The sequence below is a fragment of the Mustela nivalis genome (genome assembly GCF_964662115.1).
Source record: "Mustela nivalis genome assembly, chromosome: 6".
NCBI lineage: Eukaryota > Metazoa > Chordata > Mammalia > Carnivora > Mustelidae > Mustela > Mustela nivalis.
In genome coordinates, this window is record NC_139025.1 from 8,071,187 (window position 1) to 8,095,487 (window position 24,301).

The following is a 24,301-nucleotide window of genomic DNA, read 5'->3' on the forward strand; positions in this document are numbered from 1 at the left end:
CCAAAGGATATTAGTCAGTTCTGAGTGGGCCTCATGTTCAATCCACCAAAGAGAGGAAACCCATGGATTACCCGACTCACTTGGCTGAAAAAAAAAAATCCTTCACTCATCTACGTGGCCACTCTCATTTTAGAGATCAGATTACGAACCCGGGTAGGTCAACTGAGGTACACTGAAGACAGGATGAGCCATGATTAGGATGCATGTTTTCTAACACCAAGCCCAAAGCTCACTCTGGCATCACGATAGTTGTTCATGAGAGCATAGCTGCTCTCAGCCCATCTTCACTCACACATTTTTTCTTCTTGGAATGCTCTTGTCCCCTTGATGGTCTAGATCAATCCCATTCACCCCTGAAAGTTCTACTCTTGTGACCCAAAGCCTCAGTTCTGAGTCTCCCATCCTTCTATTTGCAAGCCTCATCCTCTCCCTTGGGTTACTCAGAGACAACAGAGCATCTCTAAGAGCCGCCTTATCTTGCGAAGGAAGCTTCCTCAAGGCTAAGCTCCTGTGCCATATATCCTTGCATCCTACCCTCTGCCCCTACCAGCCTGGTGCCTATGTATATGTTGACTTAAATGAAATGTAACTCTGAGATATTAATTTTATTATCATCATTATTTCCAAAATTCATTTCTCAGAATTAAACATCCACTCCCTTCTAATATCATGGTTCTTTTTTCCCTATAGATTTAAGATTCATATTCAATGTATTTTGGATTCATAGACTATTTATTTTCCATGGTTCTATTCTCAGACATTCACTGAACACCATCTTGGTGTCAGAAAGAGCCCTAGGTGCTGCAGATTCTCATCAGTCCAGGGGGAAAGCCAAGAAGAAAAGACACACTAATCAATATATGATCACCTTGTGCTGTGACACCTGCAAAGGCATGTTAAATGCTTAGTTTCTGTGGAATATAGGCAGTCTCCTAGGCTGGGAGAGTAAGGAAGGGTTTATGGAGGGGATGACTTTTAACCTGTTCCTTGAAGGTTAAGCAAGTCCATGATGAACCCCTGCAGTGACCATGCTGTCTATTCATGCTCTTGCTAGGTCCTTACACATGGGGTCCTCCAGTTCCTTTGGTAGTATTGATCATCTACTATGAGATCTATGAGAGCTGAAATGATTTCTATCAGACTGCATGATTCAGCTTGTGGTCTGTCCCCAGTAAGTCAAGAGTTCCAACCAACCTGAGTTATAGCTCATATCTAGATGTTAGAGTAAGCACAGACTTCTTGGATCCTAACCCCCTCCCCAGACCACCTGGTATGGGGATGCTGCTGGGAGTGAACGAGAGACGGGGCTTCACCTCAGCATCCTGTTATTTTTCTGTAATTCATGTGGTAGAGTGAAAGGCCCTGCCCAACTCTTCAACCAACACTCCTATCATCCAGGCCAGGTGTACAGTCTCTTACTGGTTGTGTGACCTGTGACAAGTTATTGAATTTTGAATTTTCCTCAGCATCAAGGTCCTCATTTTTAAAATGGGGATAATAGTGATGCATAGTCCTTAGGGGTTTTGTAGGAATTAGGTCAAAGTAAGCAAGAAAAGACCAAGGACAATGTCTGGCACATGTTAAGTGTCACGTGCTTACTGCTTTTCAAGCAAATAACCGTCTCCATCATCACCATCATCACTGTCAACAGCAAAAGCAGCAGCTTCACTATTGTAAACTGAGTACTTGTGGTACTTCACTGGTTATGTAAGCAATGAAGATACTTTATAAAATACAACTCTATCCAGTATTATCATTTCCACTAAGACACAAGGACATTGAACCTCAAAAGGGTTAAGTCATGGTCTATGGTAGCAAATGACACAGACAAAGCACAAGTGTTATTCTATGTCAAATCCAAGGCCATTGTGTTCAAATGTTCCAGACCCCACAGAGTAGAAATGCCCTTAAATGTCACGTATCTGTAGTTTACCCAAGATTGTCTTCCCACTCCACCCCCACTATAACAAACTATGAAACTGAATAAATTCCAGCATTTTCCTGATGGTGGAATGTCCAGTGGAGTCTTCAGAGAGCTCTCAGCCAGGCTGTCAGGAAGAGAAGTTTAGGGTCCGAGCTCAGCTTACAAAAGGAGTTCATTTTCACTGCTGGGGACAGACCCTTTTCCGACTCTGGGTTAGTGCATGTCTGGACAAGGGCCAAGCATCCAGACTCACAGGATGCCCGTGGGAGCGTGGCCAGCAGGCTGGGACATGGAACATGCTGCCACAGACCACCCCTTTACAACAGAGATCAACCCAAGTATCCAGATGACCCCCCAGTGTAAGTGAGGAGCTGCTACCTCTCCCCTGTCCCATTCAATCCTCATTCAGTATGGACAGCCACTAAAATGCCATCAGTTCCACAGGAGAGGAAACTGAGGCATAGAGCATTATAGGGCTTGCCCTGGGGGACTCAGTTCCTCAGTCCAGACACTGCACACTCCAGCAAAGCTCTGCTCATGACTCCTCCCCCTGCCCCACAGGTGTTCCGTCAGGAAGGAAATGCTGTCAGAGGCCAGCCCCCTCATGTCTGACCCTCTTAAGGGCCTTCCCCTTCGTGCCAAGGGCCTGATCACAAGAGAGAGTGGAACAACCCCCACCTTTCCTAAGCAAAAGAAGGACTCTGTGGGCACCACGTCTGGCTCAGCTTCTGCCACAGGAATCCAAAGAAGCTCAAATGGAAGAAATTACTGTGTAGACTCAGTTGTAAGGACTCCATTGTGTCCTGCTCAGATCTGCACATCCGAGACCTCACCCCCAGGATCTCAAAATGTGACAGTCTTTGGAGACAGGGTCTTTAAGGAGATGATGAAAGTAAAATGAGGTCATAAGGGTGGGCCCTATTTAAAAGCACCAGTGTCCTCATAAAAAGAGGAATGGGTCCCAAGGCGTGCAGACAGAGAGAAGAAACCTGCATGCCAAGCAGAGAAGCCCAGGGAGAGACCAAGCCAACACCTTAATCTTGGACTCCCAACCTCCAGAGCTCTGAGAAAATGCAAATCTGTTGCTCAAGCCACCCAGCCTGTGCTACTTTATTACGGCGTCCACGGCAGCCTGGTACAATAGGGAACAGCCATGCGGCAGGGAGGGCACCTGTGAATGGGAGCACCGAGTACTCCTTTCCAGGGAGTCGTCCGCACTGACCCCCACACGGAGATTCTGCATCTCCGTGCACAGAACCCCCTTTGAGATCAAAGAAGCTCTCAACTCAGTGCTTCCTTCCCCTTCCACATCCCTCCCAGACTCATAGCATCCAGCATGCTCCCAACCAGAAGACCGGGCCGTGAGCCCGTCCAGGCCAGGCCTCCCGACTTCGCCTGTGTTTGTCTGTCAAGCCAGCCTCCTTTCCTGAAAAGGACAAGTCAGAGCCATCTTTCAGGGGTTTTCTTCCCCTGACAGAAATCAGCAGGGTTAGAATAAACTGCATAAGTTATCAGCTCCTCAGGAAAGAACATGAAAAAGGCCCTTCTATCACTTAATGAAAAATAGCTTCTTTTTTGGACAGAACTTCATAGGCCTGCAATCAAGCTATGGCTCCCCTCTCCCTTCCCTGACGTGCCATGCAGGCAAAGCAAGTCGGCATCTATTAATAATATTTTCTCCTGCTCCTTTCATTTTTCTGCATGTCCTACCACTGTCAGGCCCCGTGATGGAGCGGAGCCTTTATCTCGTCCGAGTCTGGCCTGTCAGGGTGATAAACAATTCTAACAAGAATCAGAATAAAGATCTTCCCAGTAGACTCTGCAGAGAGATAGAGGCTTTTCTCATTTTCTGGACGGAAAAAAAAAAAAAAAAAATTTAATCTAGCGGCTCCGGCTTTTTTCAAGCGTCACATTCAAAGAGATGCAAATTTGTCAGAGCCGAGACCCCAGCTGACTCTGAGCACTGCATGAATGTCAAAGGGGGGAGGCAGTGTCTTTGACATGGCTGCCTTTTTTGGGGTGGGGGGAGCTCTCTGCTGAATGTTAAAAAAAAAAAAAAATAAGGTTTCGCTTTGTAATGCGTGTTTCAACAATTTTCATAAGTTTTCTTCTGAAATAAAAAACTGCCCTCGGGAAGGAAAAGAGGAGGAAAGGGACAGATGGAGGTTTGGGGTGAAGGAGAAACGGCTCCATTGAGATGTCAGGTTGGACTGAAATGCACGGTAGCCGAGGTTCGCGGAGCGGGTGGGTCCCCGGGGGCCCAGCGCTGGAAAGAATGAACAAATGCGTGGACGCAGGCATCGCACAGCTGCGAAGCTCAGCCTTTTGTGAGGTTTGCCTATTTTCCTAAGTGCGTGGAAACCATCCACACCTCTTTCTGGGAATTTCTTCCAATTGACCAGTAACACGAAGGCATCCGCATGTTTCCTCCTGCTGCTCTGTTGGTTGCCTGGACTCAGAGGCAACAAGAAATCCATCCGGGAAGGGTCAGGCAGATGAAGCAGAAGACCAAGCAGGATAGAAAGGAAGACCTTGGTGGTGGGGGTCTGGGGAGGTCTGGATGGAGACCCTGGGTTCTTTGGGGATGTACAAGGTCACATACTCGCCACTCAGCTCCACGTCCTTTGTGGGGTCGGAAGCCCCGCTGAGCTGGCCTAGGCCTGATGTGATTCATAAAGTGTCCCGTCGGCCCGTTTTGTGGAGTTGGGCTGCACTGTCTCCTTGGGCCCTGCCTTCAGCCTGCATCCTTAGCTTGCCCTGACACACAGTCAGTGGGGCATTCATGTCTTCTCCAATACTGCCAAGGCATTCTGAGTTCAGAACACTGGGTGTCCACATCCCCATGGCCTCTCTTCCTCTCATCACTGATAAACCATGCTGGCTGCTCTCTATGTCCTGACCACCTCCCTTGGTCCCTCACTCAGCACCAACACGCGACTCATTCCTCCTTGCACCACGACCACAAAGCTATAGTGCGTAGCCCACTTGAACCAACAGTCAAGGTTAACAGAGGGTTAAGGACAATGTAAGGATGAAACAGTGGTTCTAACAGAAGAGGCAATGGTGTGAAATCAAATCTTAACCATCACTTAAATGATGACCTTCTCACACTCTATCTGATGCCTCTGACTCCTGGCAGGTTCTCTGAGAGCCTGGGGCCCTGGTGTCTGACACCTTCAATAGACAGGGGATGTCTCAAAGTGCCTGATTTTCATTAGGCATAAAAACTGAAACTGTCTTCTCAACCTTTCAAACTCCCCCATCTGGTCTGCACCATATCATCCTTCTGGAATTGGCCAGTTAGATAATAAGTTATATCTGTATTGGCATGCCCTATATACCCTCCCCTTACCTTATCCTTGCTCTCAGTGCCCAGAAATGTAATGAGAAGTAGGTGCCTGTATGCATATATGGTGCGGTTGGTTGGCTAGAGTAAGGATCAGTTAATATGTGGGACAGAGTTTGCATATTGAAAGAAGGGCTCTTGAGGCCCTTTTAGTAGAACAGCATACTCTGAAATGCAGGTCTTCTCATCTCCTCAGAAGCATTTGGGTTTTTGTTTTGTTTCATTTTGTTTTTTAAGTAGGTTCCACACCCAGCGTGGGACTTGAACTCATGACCCTGAAATCAAAAGCCCCATGCTCTACTGAGTGAGATGCCAGTAGGTGCCCCTGCCAAAACACATTTGGCACTCCTCTTTTTGTCATGCTGTCTTCCCTGTTGTCAGCCCATCCTGCAGCCAGTGACTTAAGCTGCGACAAGAAGCATTAGTTCAAGATCCAAGCAATGGCCTCCTTCCATCTGAGTGACTGCAGTGATGATCAGTCTTAGGGTGCATCCTTGTGCTCACATTTCCTCTCTGAGATCCCCAGGGCACTAGACTGCTGCCATCTTGCTAACACTTGTTTATTAGCTAATTAGGAGAGAGAAGTCTTGACCACCTTAAATGACTCCATTCCAAGAGAAAGGGCTCTCCTGGAATATGTAGAGCTCTGGAAGAGAAGGTGGGCTAAAGTTCATGGTTTGTGAAATAGCCAATAGACACAGTGTGCCATGTACTGTTCTAAAGTGCCAGTGGGCCCAAGAGGCAAGGGTCCTGGACATCTTCTCTGCTCTTGAGACTGTTTAAAAAGGGAAAATTTTCCCCCTTAGGGTTCAGGGAACTTTTTGACAGGTGACAGTTTTGATGAGTCAGGACTAGCCCTCTACCAGGAGATGAGTCATTGCAGGGTACTTCTCAACCTGGTGGGCATGAGCTGGGGGGAAGGATGAAGAGGAGTAATCTGGGGTCACTCATTTCATTCAGCATACATGAGGCAGCCTAGCACAGAGCTGAGCTCAGAAGTGTGGATTCACAAGCTGTGGTTCAAGATTTCTTGCTGCCATTAAACAGGTGTCCCTGGGAAACACATGCTGATTCTTTCTTACTTAATCCCCTGTATAAAATAGGCAAACAACTAAACAGCAATAACAAAATAGTAATAATGCCTGCCCCATCATCTTGAGGATTTCTGAGTCAAATAAGACATGGAATGTGCTTCTCAACCTGTGAAGTAGAACGCCAATGTCATGTGCTTCTTTTTTACTGACTTTTTTTCTTTTTTGTCATTCTACTATTTTCACCTTAACAGCTCAACTAAATGCCACCACCACCATGAAGCTTCTTCTTATATTAGAGGGGTAACTTTGATTTCTTTCTCTGATCCAGTCCAAGAATATATGTTTTCTCTGTATCTTTACCAAATGCTTGTACATGTTCATTGTCTTCCTTGAGTTGTATCTGCAATTACCTCTCTTCACAGACTGATGCTTCTCGAAGACTCAGGTGTCTCACTTTTCCCCATGGAGTCTCCCATAGAGGAGGGTCTCCAAAACAATCTGTGGTTAAGATTTATTCAAACTTGCATGAGCAGATGATAAAAGCCATTAGATGCAAACCCAGAAACCATATAGTACAGCTCCCTAACCATCTCTTTGTGTGACCCTGTGGTCTAGAAGAAAGACAACATTAATATTTTATTGACTGTGTACTTAGATGAAAACTATTCTATGTTTAACTTGAATAGTCTTGTTAGTGTTAACAGAACACTGAGCTGGCTATTCTTCATGTTTTTATACAGAAAAAAAATAATAGCAGGCTTTAAAATATTTGATTAAATTTGAGCAAAAGTATCTTTAGTCTATCTTTCCGATGGCAAAATAATCATTCATTCAATCAATGAATATTCACTGCAGGCCTACTTCATACCAGACATTGGATTCATCATAAAGAATAAAACTGGTGAACAAGATAACTTGGTGTCTACCTTCAGTATGTTTGTAGCCCTAATAGGGGAAGGAAATGAAAAAAAAAATATGAACAAAAAAATCAATAAAGTGATCCCAAGTTGTAATAAGTTCTTTAAAAAATGGAGTTCTTTGGCAGAGTTGGAGGGAGGGAAGGAAGGAAGGAAGGAAGAAGCGAGTACAAAGAAACCCTTTCTGAACAGATAATTAAGCTTAACGTAAAAAGTTAAGAAGGAGCCAGGCAACAAATAGAAGGAAAACATCCAGGCAGAGGGACTGGCATATGGGAAGACCTCCAAGGGTGAAAGAGCTGAAGCAAATTCAGAGCCCAGCACACAGACTAATGGGGCTGCAGGATAGTAGTAGATGAAGAAGGAATGATATGAGGTGAGTTTGAAGAAGTGTCCATGGGCCACCTTTCACAAGAAACTTATGGGCTGTTTGTGTAAATAATCATAGCCCAAGTGCAATGGAAAGGCACCACTGGTGTTTATCAAGGGCTGACCTGGTCTGATCATATTTCAAGGTCAGTCTTGTCATGGTGAGGAAAATGGCCTGAAGAGTCTAAGAGAGGAAGTCTGGAGTCTATGGTGGTCATGTGGCCAGAAGATGATGATGGTCTTTCTGGACTAGTTGTGCTTTCAAAGAAAATGGAGAGAAGTGGATGAAAGTGAGAGACATTTAGAACTTATTGAAGGACTGAATTGGAAAAATGAGAGAAATAGAAGAATTGCAACAACTCATAGATCTGCATCCAGGACAGCTGGATGATTGGCAGTGCATTTATTATGTTAAGGCAAATTAAGTTTCTAGAGATGATGTTCCACTTTGATAAGTTATGGAGGGATAAGTTACCTGAAATATTTTCCCTGTTGTATTCCCAATGCCTAGAAGAACACCTAACACACATTAAGTGATGAATAAGTATTTGTTGAATGGAAAAGAAGTTCTATGAGATTCCAGGTAGGCATTTGCACATGAGTCTAATGTTCAGCTTAGAGATATGGGTCAGAGGTAAAAATTAGGAATCCATGAGCATTGAGATGTAAGTAAGCCACGAAGGGTAGAAGAAATGAAATAAGGAGAGACGGTGCAAGTAGAAAAAGCTTAGCACAGAGACCTGAGCAATGGGACTTGTTAAGTAGAAGACAAAAGAAAAGGACTCAGAAGAAGCCAGAAGGACAGAAGCCAGTGTGACAGAGGAGGGGGACAGAAGCAAGTGACAATCAGAAAGTCAAGAGAGGAGAGTGTTAGTGATCGAGTATGTCTGCTGACTCAGAAATGAAGACAGTGCACTGCCCACCAATGTAAATGCTTCGATCAAACACTAGAATCAAGTGAACTCCTTTTGACTGGATATTCTTTTGATTTTATGATAGGCTGATTATTGAAAATGGTAAGAAGACTAATAATCCCTGAATTAAAACTCAGGAAGAGATTAATAATCCACAAAAAAACACAAAACCTAAGTTATGGTAATAACGGTATTCCTCTCCGGTGTCCTGGGGTCATACAGGGGAATCGGCCTGAGATCAAAAGCCAGGCAGACCAAAGATCAAGGTGCAACCTGTCCACTTCTGCATGTATGTGCTGGGGTGAAAGCCTTAGAAATTTTCAACTCCGTGTTCACTGAATGAGTTTTCTTGAATGAGAAAAAATAGTATCTCACTTGCTTATTCGCAGAGCATTCACTAAAGTCAGAAAAGCTAAAGTATGTGGTAAGATTTTGAACTTGGGGAAATACACTGCAAATATTAAAGCCCGTTTACAATCTCAGGAAGCAGTGCATCCTCGTTCCCTTACTCACTCGCTTGTCCAAAATTTAGAAGACCCTAAACTTCAGGCAGACCAGAAAACAAGAAATAAGGCACAGTAATGACCTTCAGATAGTTCTTGGTTGGGTGTATTTTCTTCATTTGGTTAACTCATACCCTAAAGGAAGCATCCTATATTTTTGGAAAATGTGTAGAGGGAAGTGGTGATACAGCACAAAGATAACACTGAATCTGAACTGAGATGATGCCCCATGCGGTTGAAATCATTAGGGTGTATAATTCACTAAGAACATACCTGCAATAAAATAAATGCCCCATCTGTTTTCACAAAGGACTTAGCATATTCTTCTAGGCTGGCTTTTGCTTTTAAAGTTATTGCCCATTTCCAGCTAGAACGTGATTGCTCTTGTGACAAGATCTGGGTCTTATTCAGAGTCTGCACAGTGTTCTCTAAACATTTCCTGTATTGAATGGATTTTCCAAAGACAACAGATCTCGTTGCTAATTTTGTGGCTTCAAGTTGTGGGGGGGGGGGAGACATTTCTAAGTGCCCTTAGGAGCTTGTGGAATCCTGGCCGGTGGAGGTCAAAAAAAGACCCACTATAAGAACCCAGCAATCTTCTAAAGAGTCTTGATTGTTAGGGAAGAACAACTTTCCCACAGGAGAAGTCCAGCAATGGAGAATGCCAGAGGGTATTTGCCTTCTTGGTTCACCATCTATTCACAGAGGCAGCGACCCTCGGCTGCCATCCAGAATGGAGTGAGCGTATCATGCCTCTAGCAGCCCCTTAGAATCCTGTAATGAGCTGTGCTGTGACTAGAAGCACCTCAGCCTCAACCTCTCTCTGCCAGGGATTGGGGGAGGAGGGTCCCAAAGGATGTCTTTCTGGAGGGGGAGAATGTGTCAGATGTGCCAGGAGTGAGAGGTATGGAAGAGCCACTTCAGAAGACGAGGAGCCTGGAGGCCCTCAGAGCAGGTCTGCAGCACTGGCTCTTATTTAGGAAATTGCTTCCAAAGTACATGTGGCTTAAAGAGAGGACAATCCAGGAGATCGTGGTCATCAACTTTGGCCACCCCAGAACCAGGGCATCATTAGATTCCCAAGAATGGAATCAGGGAAGTTCTTACTCTTGACAGAGAAACTCCTATCCAGAGTTCAACCCACCCCACTCCCGCCTTTAAGAGACATGTGGTTCTCCTGCTTTCTACCGTCAGGTATGCTCAGATCCATGGGTTCCCTCTCCCTGGCTCTACAGAAGCAAGGTCATGACTTCAGATCTCTGGTATGTATAAGGAACATCTGGTTCTCTAATATCAAAAAAAAGTAGGTGCTTAGGTCTCAGCTCCAACAATCTGGAAGGAGTCCCTGACATCTGTAAGTTAAGTAATTCTGGCCCTGGGCCCTGGATGATATTTTGAGCAGATGGTAAGGAGCTTAAGAGCTCAAGTGCCAATGCTAGAGAACCTGAGTTTGAAATCCTATTCTGCTCGTACTTGCTGGGTGACCTTGGGGAGCCATTTCAAGTCCCACACCTCTGTCTCCCTGTCCATAAAATGGGAATAATAGTAGTGTCTGCTTCATAACCTTTTTTGTGAATACTAAATATAATAACCCTGCAAAGCATATAACCCAGGGTGTGGCATATAGTAAGTAGTAAATAAATGGTCCTCATTAATATTATAATAGAAAAAGTAAAAGCAACAAAAATAGACTCCTGCCTTGAGAGTCTCCCACCACAGTTCTGTAATGCTTGATTCAGAGCATTATCTTTAACATGGCTGACATCAAGAGAAATGGTCTGGCCTCCCAGGGGACCCATTAGCTGGGGCAGTGCTGTGCCCTGGTGGTGTGAATGCTGTGCATTTGGTGGCTCTGTGTTATTTGCGTAACATTGCCAGCATCCTTCAATTCACTGCAGGGCAAATGCTAAGAATCAAATGAATGTCCAGTCTCTCCAAGGTACAAAAAGAAGCCAAAGAATCTCCTTGTCACCAAAACTAACTTACTCAAGGCATTTGACGATGTGGCATGGATGTGGTCATTCATTCAACAAGGATACATGGGCCTCTCCGAGGTACTCAGCTCTGTGTACCAAGAGCAATGAAATAGAGCAGGTGGCCTTGAATGGCATAAAGGAAGAGGAGTTTTCTGTTCTGTGCGTTATTGTGGAGTTACCTGATGGTGGTTGGGGAAGAGGACAGGTCAATGGACAGCTGAACTCTTCTGTATGTGATTTTGTGAAATGTCACCTCACGGCATTGAAGGAAGAAAATGCCAATATTCTGTTACTTGTGTATGAGGGAAAGATTTTTGTTCTGTTTTTTGTTTGTCTGTTTGTTTTTTGTTTTTGTTTTTGTTTTTGTTTTTTTTTAAATTTATTATTAATTTTTTATTTTTTATAAACATATATTTTTATCCCCAGGGGTACAGGTCTGTGAATCACCAGGTTTACACACTTCACAGCACTCACCAAAGCACATACCCTCCCCAATGTCCATAACCCCACCCTCTTCTCCCAAACCCCCTCCCCCCAGCAACCCTCAGTTTGTTTTGTGAGATTAAGAGTCACTTATGGTTTGTCTCCCTCCCAATCCCATCTTGTTTCATTGATTCTTCTCGTACCCACTTAAGCCCCCATGTTGCATCACCACTTCCTCATATCAGGGAGATCATATGACAGTTGTCTTTCTCTGCTTGACTTATTTCGCTAAGCGTGATTTGTTTTTTTAAGTTTGTGACGTGAGGAAGAAAAGTAAAATGGTGATTCTGGGCTCTTTAAAGAACTTGTGTGATGGGTTCAAGATGGCAGCTACTTTACTGCTCACAAAAATATCTCACAAATGCCAGAGAATATATTTCAAACCAGGCAAGAAAACAGAACGAATCCACAAAAACAAGCAAAAATGCTATTAGTAGACTAGAAACATTAAGGAATCTCTAAAAGATTAAAAGCAGGTACAGAGAGTAAAACACTCTATACACACATACATTTGCACATAAGCACTTTAGATGAACTCCAGGTTAGACAGAAAAGACAGGGAAGGGTGCAAATTCATGAACAAAAATATAATACTCCAGGCAGAAGAGATGAACATGGGTGAAGTCCTGGAGGGAGCAAGGCCAGGTGTCTTGGTGTCTTGGGAAAAATAATGAGGTGTCTAAATTGATTGGTGAATTGGACACTCCAAAATGTTCTGATTGAGTCATATTCTGTATCCCTGATGTGGCACTCATGGCCCTACACACACTGTTCCCAGGATCTCTTTCCTACCTGATTCATCAGTTTATCTCCCCAACTACTCTTGGTGTCCCAAATGTACTAGACCACTGGTCATTTCCAGGGAAATGTTCTGGACTCCTGCTGTGCCCTCATCATGATGACATTCCCCTACCTCTCTCTTTGAAAAGCTCTTTCATCAAGTCCCATCCAAAGGCCACCCCTTCCAGGAGCCAGTTTCAGTGGGACCCATCCTTCCTTCATACCAGCCTAGAATTTTGTACATCCATGTAACCGCTGTTGAGGTCTGCTAGCTACATAATTTCTTTGCCTGTGTCTTTATTCACCCAGGACTCTGTGAACATCTTGAAAAGAGGTACTAAGTCTCTCTCACCACTTTGCACATGATAGGGGCACATACCACAATGTCTAAAATGTAGTAGCTACTTGGTAAGTAAATGCATAAATGTTAAATAGTCTGTGCATGACATGCTTTTGGAATGTGTAAGTTGGAGACTTGTCAAGAAAGACCTTGAAAGCCAGAAAGAGAAGTGTTGGATGAATTCAACAGGCAAGGGGGAACCATGGCAGGTCAGGGTGATGTTTGATAAATCTGAGAGTCATCAGGTAGGGAAAAATAGAACCTGAAATAGGTGTCATGCGAAAATCTACCCATAGGGTGAATTTCTGGTGAGGAGGGTGTTTCAAGAGGTGGGCCAGAGTTAAGTATTTGTTCCTAAATAAAACAGAAAGGGGGGAAAAAAAACAACCTGGCAAATAGAAATAGACAATATAGCAAAGCTGGCAAGAAATGCAGCTAGAAACATGGCTGTTTTGACGGCAGCATGTAAAGCCAAGTTCTGAAACAAAGTATTTTTGTAATATGGTCCTTGTTAGGTACTCAGTTTTAATTAAGTAGGGAGACAAAGTACAATACCAACATGTTAAAGGTAGGCATGCCGTGGAAAAGGCATCTGATCTGGAGCTGGGCTTGTTTATGGAATTCTTGTCAATATAATTGTCATCTTAGCACTCTGTTTATTTTTAAACCCAGGCTTTGTTTTGCATTATCTGCAAGAAAAGCATTCATTTCCAACCAAGTTTTGAAGCAAAACGTTCATTCAAAATTCTAAATATATCAGGCAAATTAAATTTTTTCTGAGAATTTGTACAACTGGGGACCTTAAGGGATAGTTTATAAGGAAAGGAGCAGTCCAAAAACAATGATCCAAATGGCCCATTTACACATAGGGTGTCCCATAAGATGAAACTCCAGGGAAGGTTGGGGTTGGGATTGCCCTTGTGGGAGTGATTTTTGGAGAGGTGGCATTACATAAAGAAAGCAGATGTGAGTCCCACCCCTGACTCTGCTCCCCTCAGTGTGATCTGGGGAAAGCCACTTCATATCCCCGAGGGATGACATGGTTGATCACATCTCCATCATGGATATAATAATCCTTCACCTGCCAAGGTCCCAACACTATTCCGAGGAGGAGCATAGAAATGTGTATGGGGAAGTTCAGGAGACCGTGGAGAGATGCAGTATTTGTCCTTCTGGGTCTCAAGTGACCTCAATCTTGAAAGGCAAGATTGTCCTGTCCTCCTCTGCAGATGATGTGCCTGAACCCCAAGGAGGTCCCAGATCTGGTTCAGGGATGCATGGGAGGCAGATGTCAGAGAAGAGAGAGGGTCCCTCACTCCTTTCTTTTGATGTACTTTGTGATGCTGTCCCTACTTCCACCTTCTCCCTCTGCAGTGAGCCCAAGGGTCAGCATGAAGGAGAAGAAATCATTTTGAGGACCACTAGCACATACTACCCTTTCTAGGATGGGATTTTGTGTCACTTGTCTAAAAAAAAAAAAAAAAAAAAAAAAATCCCAGGGGCACCTGGGTGACTCAGTGGGTTAAAGCCTCTGCCTTGGGCTCAGGTCATGATGTCAGGGTCCTGGGATGGAGTCCCGCATCGGGCTCTCTGCTCAGTGGGGAGCCAAATAAATAAATAAAATCTTAAAATCAATCAATCATCAATCAATCAATCCCAAAATTGTCATACAGCTTTGCTGGGAGATCAGATGTAGAGAAGATGATAGGCTTCGTGTCTCTGGAAAGGTCTAGTCTTAACCCAGTTGTGAAAGCAGAGACGCAAGGATACTGCCTCTGCTCCTCAGTCCCTCTTTGCTCCTTCCTTTCCTCCCCCATGCCCCCAGCCCTCCCTCCATTTCCTCTCGTCCACAGCTCCTCCCTAGATACCCTTTAGGGGCCCAGCAGGTTCCGCGATGCTGTGAGTCTCCACGGTCCCTTCTTTGTCGGCCCTCCAGAAGCCTCTCACCTCCTGGGTCTGGATTTCCTCTCACCCCCGCCCTGCCCTCATACTGCCAGGCTCCACGTGACATGATCTATACTTCTTAGGTGTTTTTTTCACCCCAGGACTGTGTTGGTCTCCCCCTTCCCGATCTGATCTAACTCCTACATCTCAAGAGAAATGGTACCTAGGAAAGGGTCTTTGTCTTATGAAGCCCCAGGTAAAAGCCCCTTTCTTTTGTCTTCATGGAAGCGGATAGCTTACAGGCAAGAGGATGGTCTTTAAACTCAGATCAAATTTCCATTTGGTCACTTCCTAGCTGTGTGATTGGAATAAGGTGGAGGATCCTCCCAAACTTCAGAGAGATCTTCGTGGAGATCTGATGGCCGAGCAGGGTGGCTACACCCGTTAGAGTTCCTAGCAAATAAAGCAAATGGCAAGTGACCTCAGTAAGAAGAACAACAGGCAAAGGGGAAGCAAAGGAGTTATCAGTGCAGCTGCACATTAGCAGCAGCAGAAGCCAAGGAAGCAGCCCCAGCAGCGCAGAGGGTGGGTGCAGGGAGGTAACTATGGGGACAAGCATGGGGACAATGTGTTGCATAAGCAAGTAGGAGCCAGTCTCATCTCAGACACTTTACTTGTTAAATGTGTGACCATAGCAAGTCCTGAAATTCTAGGTGCCTCATATCCTCCTAACTCAAGCCAGGCCACTGGTGCCAGCTGGGTGTGACACCTGCCTGAAGAGGTGGGAGGGGCACAGACAAGTGGAAAGGGCTGTGCTCACCCCCTCCCCCACCAGGCTCTTCCTTAGGGATTGGTTGCCCTTGTGTCTTTTCATCCTTTCCTCTCTTCCAAGAACTTTGCTCTTATGCACAGTCTGCCCTGGAACCTGACCCCCAGCTTCTCCCAAGACAGTTTGCTGATACATGAGGGGCTAATCCAAAATGCAAGAGAAAGTGGTCCAGAGCACACTTTGTCTTCCGGAGCACAGCGCGGTCTGGGAGTCGTGGGTGGCGGTAATGGGGAAGGTGTTGGGAAAAAAGAATTAAGAGTGTTTGATTCATCAGAAGTTCTGCTATCCAGACAGACCTCTTCAGAAGGGCAAAGTGGGGGCTCCTGACACCAAGTTTTCCTGACACTGAACGAGCTTCACCAGACCCGCACTTTCATGTGTGGCAGAAACAGAGAATCCGCTAAGCTCGGAAGAGGTGCTCCTCTGACGGAGCAGGGAGGAATGTTTAACCCCCAAGTGCTTCGAGCTATTGGGTTTTCTTCATATCACCAGTGTGGTTATGAGCAGCACTCCGTTTTATTTTCAAACTCGGCATGCGTTAGAGAATTTCTCTTGCTTGGTAACAGCTCTGCCTCTCTCGGGAAGTGCATCGCAATTAAACTTCATGAGAAGTTTTATGTGGTTTTGATACACATCCCCCTTCTGTATGCCCCACGAAATGAATTTCTAAATCTGCATTCAGAACCCATTAACTCAGAATGTGGGAAAGAGCTGCCTATGATTAACAGCTTGCGTAACGGCGTGCATTAACGGGCACTGCATTTTACAATACCTCAATTAATTACAGATCAGTAGATTTAGAAGGGGAAGAAATCTCGTGGGTCACCTAATTCACTGCTCCCTCCCCACTCAGGAATTAGGAAAGCAACACTCAGAGAAGGTGAGGAACAAAAGGCTGAACCAGCGTGACATAGGTCATCAGGAGCAGAGACCAGACAGAACCCAGACCTAAATGCCAGACCAACCACCTGCATGGAAGATGAGTCAGGAAACCTTCCCTAGAATATCCCAGCTGGATTCTTCTGTACTCTTGGAGCTCTGCCCTGCTTGGAATCTGATGCAATCCTGTCTGACGCAGAATGTCTATCACCCCAAAGCCCCCTTGAGGGTGAGATCCAGAGTTTGTTTTATAACACAATCCTCATATCGGACATTTTTGGCATTACGCATCGGCATTGGCTAAAGTCAATGTTTGCCCCCAGGACACATGATGGACTTCTGACTTTGTCTCCATGCCCAGCTCTCTGATTTTCTAGATATTCCCTGAGGCTCTAGAGTCCTGCTGTCAGACAGTTGATTGGATATCATCTTGTGTTTTGAGTTTAATTTCACCTTAGATAGTTGGGCCCTCCCAGGCAGAGGGACCTCCCTTGGACCAAATTTCCCAAAGCTCTTGTAGACTCTGCTGGATTCCAACTGCACAGTCTTTAGAGTTGGGACCTTCCTTCCAGCTCCTTTTCGGTCTTTTGCTGTTTTCCTGTCTCTCTCCATGGAGCAGAGCTGCGCGATACCATCATATCTCAAGCCTCTACCTACCCAAGTTACAACATCAACACGTAATTATGTGAACAATGCCTGAAAGAGTCTTAAAACTCATAATTGATTTTGGAAATCTACCTGAGAGTGGACGTAGACTCTGCTGCGTGTTCATCCATCATATCATTTCTTCTTTCTGTGCTCATTCATCCTTCCCAGTCTTCTTTATAGTTACGCTGGTAGCCTGCAGTTAACTGTGGGTAAGGACAGGCATCTCTTCCACATAAGACTGCTAAGATCCTGGATGAACGCTATTCCCCTTTCTCCGAGCCCTTGGAAGCCAGCTGTGGACAGCTGGGATCCCCACATGGAACTGTGCTTATCCCCTGAGTCACTAGAGGAGAGAGCCCCTGCCAGCCCTCATCACATTTTGCACAAGGAAGAAATATGCTTCTGCTGGGCTAAGCCACTCAGATAACAGGCTTCATTTGTTATCCCGACATGGCCTGCCTCAGCCTAACACACAGGATGGTCTCTGCCTGCCCCTTACATGATGTTTTTCCTCATGTTCCGTTCTCAGTTTCCCCATCGTCACGCTCCCCCTGGATGTTCCTATGGACTCCCCCACCCTCAACCCCATCATGTGCGGGAAGCATGTGAACCTAGTTCAGGTTCTGCTTTTGAACTTCCAGACGCTGACATCTAACTATCAGGGCATCTACTAGGAAACTAAGTCAACTTGTCCAAAACTAAACTGGACGTCTTCCATTCTTCCATTCTTTCTTCGTATTTTAAACTAATGGTTTTACCTATTAGGTAGACAAAAAGCTGAACATGTCATTCTGTTTTTTCCTGTCTCCCCCAAGTCACCAAACTCTGCAGGTCCCATCTCTGCCGTAGTCCCCGAAACCTGTTCCTCCCCATTTCCACTGTCTTTTCATCTTTATTTCTTTCATCATCACTTGCCTGAATTCTAATAAGTGTCTCTCCTCTGGTTTTCCTTACCCCAGCCTTGTCCAATCCTGGGCGTGCTCACGCCGCATGCTACAGTGGACAGAGCTCATCCACTTCTTACTGAAAGTCCTGCAGCCACCTTCATTACCCCCCACCCCTTATCCTTAACTGCTGGGCAGAATTTTCAAGGCACTTTAAGGCTAGATCTCGTACAGCAAGGAGTGCCAGGGCAGCTCCTCCAGAATCAGACCCTCTGCTGTTCAGTTAAATTTCATCTGGGAAAGTCACTGGTCCTCTCCGACAACACTGTCCTCATGTACCAAAAAGAATAAAGAATAATTTTTTATTGGGTTGTCATGCTGATTGAATCAACTTGTCATAGTTACATAATTACTATATATTGGCCATATCTGATGTGTCAGAAACTAGGGAAAACCATTGGTTTGCACCAATGGCATCTCATTTAATTTCTCTAACACCTCCATTTGGCTTAAATGCACAGAGCATAGCAATTCGTTCAAGAAAGCACTGGTAGTAAGTTGCAGAAATGAGATTCAAACACAGGTCTATCCAATGAGACGTTTGGTGCTCTTTCAACTCCGCCATCAACTGTGGACCAAAGTGCAAAATATGATACCACTGGATGTCCAGAAATATGGAAATGGCTTAAATATAATAGGTCATTTATATAATGTTATAGTATAGGGTTGCTACATCAGACATCTCTGTACGACACAGTTGCATAGAACACATTGTAAATATAAGGCAAATAATGCTTCCTGGTATATTATGCAACCACTAGAAATTATATATATACATAGAGATACATATGTAATTACAATCATATATAAATATATATGTAATTGCTTTGTAACATTGAAAAAGCTTGTATCATAGCATGGTGCTTAAGGACACAGGACTCAAGAATCAGATTGTTTTAGTAGGCGTCACAGCCTTTGATCTGTACCGTTGTGTGACCTTGGGAAAATTACTTAGCATCTATAAATAGGGAAATGATAGAACTGATCCGATTAGGTTGTTTTGAGAACCAAACAAGGCAATATATGCCTAGTTTTTAGGAAGTTCCACGTTGGTTTTGCTCAAATATTATCCTCCTCCTCATCATCATCACTATTACAAGTGATAAAAATCAGGAAACAAAATTGAAATTCTTTTATTTGTTAACCCATATAAAGCAATCCAGAGTCATAAATAACCCTGGAAGAAACTAGGCTCAGTGTTAGTGATGGGTCTGTGGCTTGTTTAATTAAGAATAATTTTTTCTCTTGATCTCTGCATGTTTCAAATGTTAGATGATGACTATGTGTCACTTTTATAAGAAAAAATAACATTCTGTGGCTTTAGACAAGGAGTTCTGTCTTCTGACCTCACTGATTTTTTTTTTTTTAAACAGGGTCCTCTTTAGTCATTAAACTCATTTAAAAGCTCTGATCCATTTTTGATCATCTGAAATATAGTGACAGGCACCAAAATCAATTCCTACATTCCAGGTTTGCAAAGAACATAAATTATTTTAGAAGTCATGTCAGGTAGAGTTTATTCCAAGGTTTGCCTGCACATTTTAATCAGAAAACACAGAAGGTATATGCAGCTTAGGTTGAAATATCCCTTCACCTTGTCCTCAGAACCAGGCTGACTTACTGTTCGCCCGCTGATAGGACGGGCAGAAGTTACAGCGTGTATGATAGAGACAGCCTGGGCAGGAACTGAGGGAAACACATAAAGAAACATTTATTTAAAAAAAGTAAATCAACCATAAAGATCCTCCCAGCAGACCTGAGAGATGGAAGCCTCTCTCTCATTTTCTCCTTGGCAAAATTTAATCTATCGCTGGGGTTTTTCAAGCGTCATATTCAAAGAGATGCAAATCCGTCAGAGCTGAGACCCCGGCTGACTTTTAGCATCTTGTGAATGTCAACGGGGTTTAAAGGTTGGAGTGAGTCACCTCCATCCATCCCACTAATTCAGATACATATGTGTTTTTATGCACATGTGTGTATGCACACACTTGTGTGTGTGTGTGTGTGTGTGTGTGCCTGTCTGTCTTCTTTTTTTGTAAGAAGAAAGACAAAAACAGAGCCACGATCTACCTATGTATTCAGCACCTTCTTTGTGTGGATCCACATGCAGCGAATCTGAAATTTAAAAGAAAAACAATACTGAGAAACTAAAGTGCAATAGAGGAAACCATAGTTTATCACTGAACCAAGGCCTTGCAAAGGAATTTTTTTGTTTTATTTTGTTTCGAGCTTTTCTAAATAGCCATTATTTTGTCCATCACCTTCTTCCCCACCCACTTCGATGAACTGGTTGAGGGATAATGATTAACTCATGAGTGACCCCGTTTTCCTCGTGGTCCCCTGCACATAATTCCCTTAGGTTATAGAAGTCATGTATTTACAATAAAAAAAAAATAAACAGGATGTTTTAATTAATATGTGGTACACAGACATGGTTTATGGAGAGGGAAGCCCTGCATGGGGGTTGGCAAGACGGCTGTGAAGTAAGCTTCCCTCCAGCTTTGCACAAATGAAGGATCAATCTACTAATGGGGATTCTGTAAGGTGGTGTCACAAGAGAAAAATGATGACAGGCTCCCTCTGCGTAACAAAAACCCAGACAAAGTATTAGTAACTCAGACCTGCTATTATGTATACAGAGTTTGAAAATCATTCTCCTTCCAACTCAACCAATATTTATTGAGTTACTACTAAGTTTTGAGCCCTGTGGATATAAATAAGACTTGGCCTCAGTGTCTGCCTTTAAGGAGAGTGGAGCTTAACCGGGGAACGTATCAGTCACCTCCTGCCATAGTGCACTGCCGAACAAACAAAATCGCAGTGGCATACAATAAGAAACACTTATTTGCTTGCAAGTCTTGGGAGCTCTGCCAATCTCCGCTGAACCCACTCACAGTGCTCAAGTTTGGTCGGCTGGGCAGTCGAGGTTCCTGGGCTCTGCTCTATGAGCCTCTCACCCTCTGTTGGGTGAGTCTTGCGGCAACGGCGGAGACACCATAGGCAAGCGCGCCCAGCCACCTCCGTGCTTTGCCAACCTCCGCTTCCATCAATTTGCTAACATCTCATTGGCCAGAAGCTAGAGAGCTGAGCCCACGTTAGAAAGGAAGAAGGTCACAAAGGGAGATGGCAAAGGGCTTGGGCACCCGCGAGGCTGAGGCATAAGGCTGTTGTGCATTCTGCTTCCCAGGAACTGATAAGATAAACATCACCATTTTATAAATATATATAATAGAAAAGTAAGTTCCTAAACCCTGGATTATCAAGGATAGAGACATGCACACTGAGGGGTGCAGGAGGGGCTTTCCACAAAGGATGGCCACTAAACTGAACTGGAAGGAGGAGGAAGAGATCTTTTAAAGTGGACTGGGGAGCCGGGTGTCATAGACGGTGGTACGACCACTTGCAGGTCTTAGACCAAGGCACGGAAGTGTGAAATAACCCCGACCAGCACGGCAGGAGCACATGGGAGGAAGGCAAAGGAGAGGTGGAAGGTCTGGACGAGACTGAGAGGTGACCTAAGTTCTGATTCCTGAAGACGGGGACACATGACACACGTCTTTGCAGACCTTAGACTTCAAGTGTAGGTGACGAACCCCTGAGAATACATGGATAAAATCTGCTTTACCAACAGGTGTAGAGGCCAGGGAAAGGGCAAGGACACCGAAGCAGGCGTCTTTCCTATTGTAACAGAGCTTCTGTTCTGTTTCTGCTCCTAGCAGAAAACAGAGACACGTGAAAATCTCAGCCCAGTCTCCCTTGACCCTGCTCAGAGGACATCCCCTAGAAGAAGCCATTCTGGGAGCACAACGAAAAAGAGAGGAGTGTCTCTTTAAGAAAGTGGTCGGGGCAGTGTTTTGGTTTGGAAAGCCTGGAGACAGTGGCATGAGATTGATGAGGTGTGTACATGTTGGCTAAGAAAGCTATAGAAAGGCGAATGGAAGTGTTTGACAAGATGAAAGACTATTTAACACGGGAGACAGCTGCTTGACTGAAGAGATCTGTAACAGTGCAGTCAGAAAAAGATACCTTCACGGCAAAAGCTACTACAAGCTCGGTCATGCTACTTTTGTCTGGCCTGACAGGCTCCACCTAACCCAGTTTGAAGGCGGGGTTTAGCGCCCGGGCTGGTGCTGCGTGTAACAGGTGGACAGTATTAACTTTCTGTTGCTGCAAGCCCCCAACGCACGTCTCCCAGGCCAAATACCAAGGTACCAGCAGGGCTCTGTGTGTTCCCTTCCAGAGGCTCTAGAATACAGCCCGTTTCCTTGTCTTCCCAGCTGCTAGAGACTGTCCACACTCCTTGGCTCGTGGCTCTTTTCATTCATCTTCAGAGCTAGAAACATGACCTTTCTCTGATCCTTATTCTGTAGTCTCATATCCCTCTAACTTCAGCTGGCAAAAACTCTCCACTCCTAAGGATGCACATGATTAGACCAGATGCACCCCGATAACCCAGGTTATTCCCATCTCAAGATCCCTAACTTAATCACATCTGCAAAATAATTTTGCCATATAAGGAAGCACTCACAGGTGCCAGGGATTAGGACATGGACATCTTTATGTATGGGGGGTGTATTTTCCTGCCACATGGGTGAAAGCTCTCTTTAACACCACAGATCAGGAACATTTTGCAGTTAATCTACGGTGTCTACATTGAATTGACCAAACACACAGCTAGATACAAGATGATCTGTGGTCAAATAAGGAATGTTTCCATAATTGACAACCCAAATGTTAGTAATAATGCAAATGTCATTTGCTCAAAGGATCCTTCCCTGATTGGACAAGTTAGGATTACCCTAGTACGTGCCCTACACAATTACCTGTTCTTTTCTTCTTTGTTTTGCTCATATTACATTTCGGATGCCTAGCACAGAGACTGGCACATAATTTGTTGACAAATATCTTTTGGATGCATGAGTATGCCATTAATAAATTACGTACCTCAGTAGGTGCTTGTCACTTGGCAGATATCATGTCTAATATTCCTCTTGAACTTTAAGATCAGTATCATTATTCCCAATTCATGGTGAAGGAAACTGAGGCTTAGCTCAGAAAAACCCAAATTCTTTTCCCAAATCCCAGAACTAATGAACGATAAAAGCGAGGTTCCGTATAGGTCTGTGGGACCCCGAAGTCCATTCTCTTTCCCATGGTAGCTTTTGCAAATGGACCATGACCATAAATCCACCCAGTCTGGCTAACAAAGGATCTTGCCCTTTATCTAGTAAAATTCCCATGGCATCACTACCCAGGTCACAATCATAGTAAAATATCAACCACAGCATCAAGAGTAATAGCTAAACATACATAATGTTTACCTTGAGTCTGACGCTTCTGAGAGTGAATGTCTAATCTGCATTAACTCATTTAATCCCGGCAGCAACCCTGGGCAGTGCTCCTAAAAGAGGAAACACAGAAGTTTAGTCCCTTGCCCAAGGCCACACAGCTAGCAGAACACAAAGCCAAGGAGCTCTGGAGTCTGTGGACCTTCCGCCTGGGCTTGCTACTGCCTCTTAAATTGCCAGAGAGCCCATCCTGGTAGCCTAGTTCTTCAGTCTGGATTCACGGTGTTTGGAGAAACCCATCCCATGATTGCCCCTAGTACTCACAAAACACGTGCAAAACAAAGGGAAGTATGTGAAGGACACCGACATTTTTATCTGAATGGGATCTAAGCTATTTAGCTCATCCCTTTATTTTGTACACGAGGACTCAGACTTGCTCAGAGAAGGGATGCAATTCCCAAGGTTTGCATCGGAAGCCGGCCCCGTCTCCTTTATCCCTCAGAGCGCCTTGCTCAAGAAGTGATTGGCCTCCATGTTATAATGGTGGATCCTTCACCTGGCTCCCTCCCAAGGGCAGAGGGTCACCCTAGATCCAGGTCGATATCAGCAACTAGCCACTACAACAGGGTTGATACACCAGCAGCACTCAAGTTCTTAAGTTCTGTAAAGATTGAAGAACCTCTAGGTCCTGTTTCCAGAATATATTGCCAATCTATCTGCTGTCTCCACCCCTGCCCAAACTACTGTCTTCTCTCTCCTAGACCTAGGCCTCCATTTTCACATGGTGTCGATGCTTCTTTTCTTTTAAAAATCACTTTGAAAAAGTCATTCAGAGTATATCATCGTTCTACTTAAACCATCCCATGGTTTCTTGTTATAGACAGCCACACTGAGCCCGTAGGGCTTGACCCACCCCAGCCCCCCAGTTATGTGTCCACTCTCATTTCACACTACCTTCTTCCTCACTCTGTGTGCCCAGGACTTCTTTTCTCTTCTCCTCCTCCTCCTCCTCTTTCTTCTTCTTCTTCTTCTTCTTCTTCTTCTTCTTCTTCTTCTTCTTCTTCTTCTACTACTTCTTCTTCTTCTTCTTCTTCTTCTTCTTCCTCTTCTTCTGAAGACTTATTTATTTCTTCTTCTTCTTTTTAAGACTTACTTATTTCTTGATTTCAGAGAGAGAAAGAAAGAGGGCGTGAGTGGGGGAGGGGGGGAGGGCAGAGGGAGAGGATCTCCAAGCAGATTCTCC

General features: G+C 44.6%; 1 long non-coding RNA gene across 1 annotated transcript; it reads right to left on the bottom strand.

The window, feature by feature from the left end:
• LOC309866463 lies at positions 1–24,082 on the bottom strand. The gene is made up of 3 exons (XR_014312698.1): positions 24,013–24,082; positions 23,092–23,171; positions 1–84 (listed from the first exon to the last, which is right to left on the bottom strand). It is a non-coding gene; the product is annotated as an uncharacterized lncRNA (long non-coding RNA).
• Between the last annotated feature and the right edge of the window lie 219 nt (positions 24,083–24,301).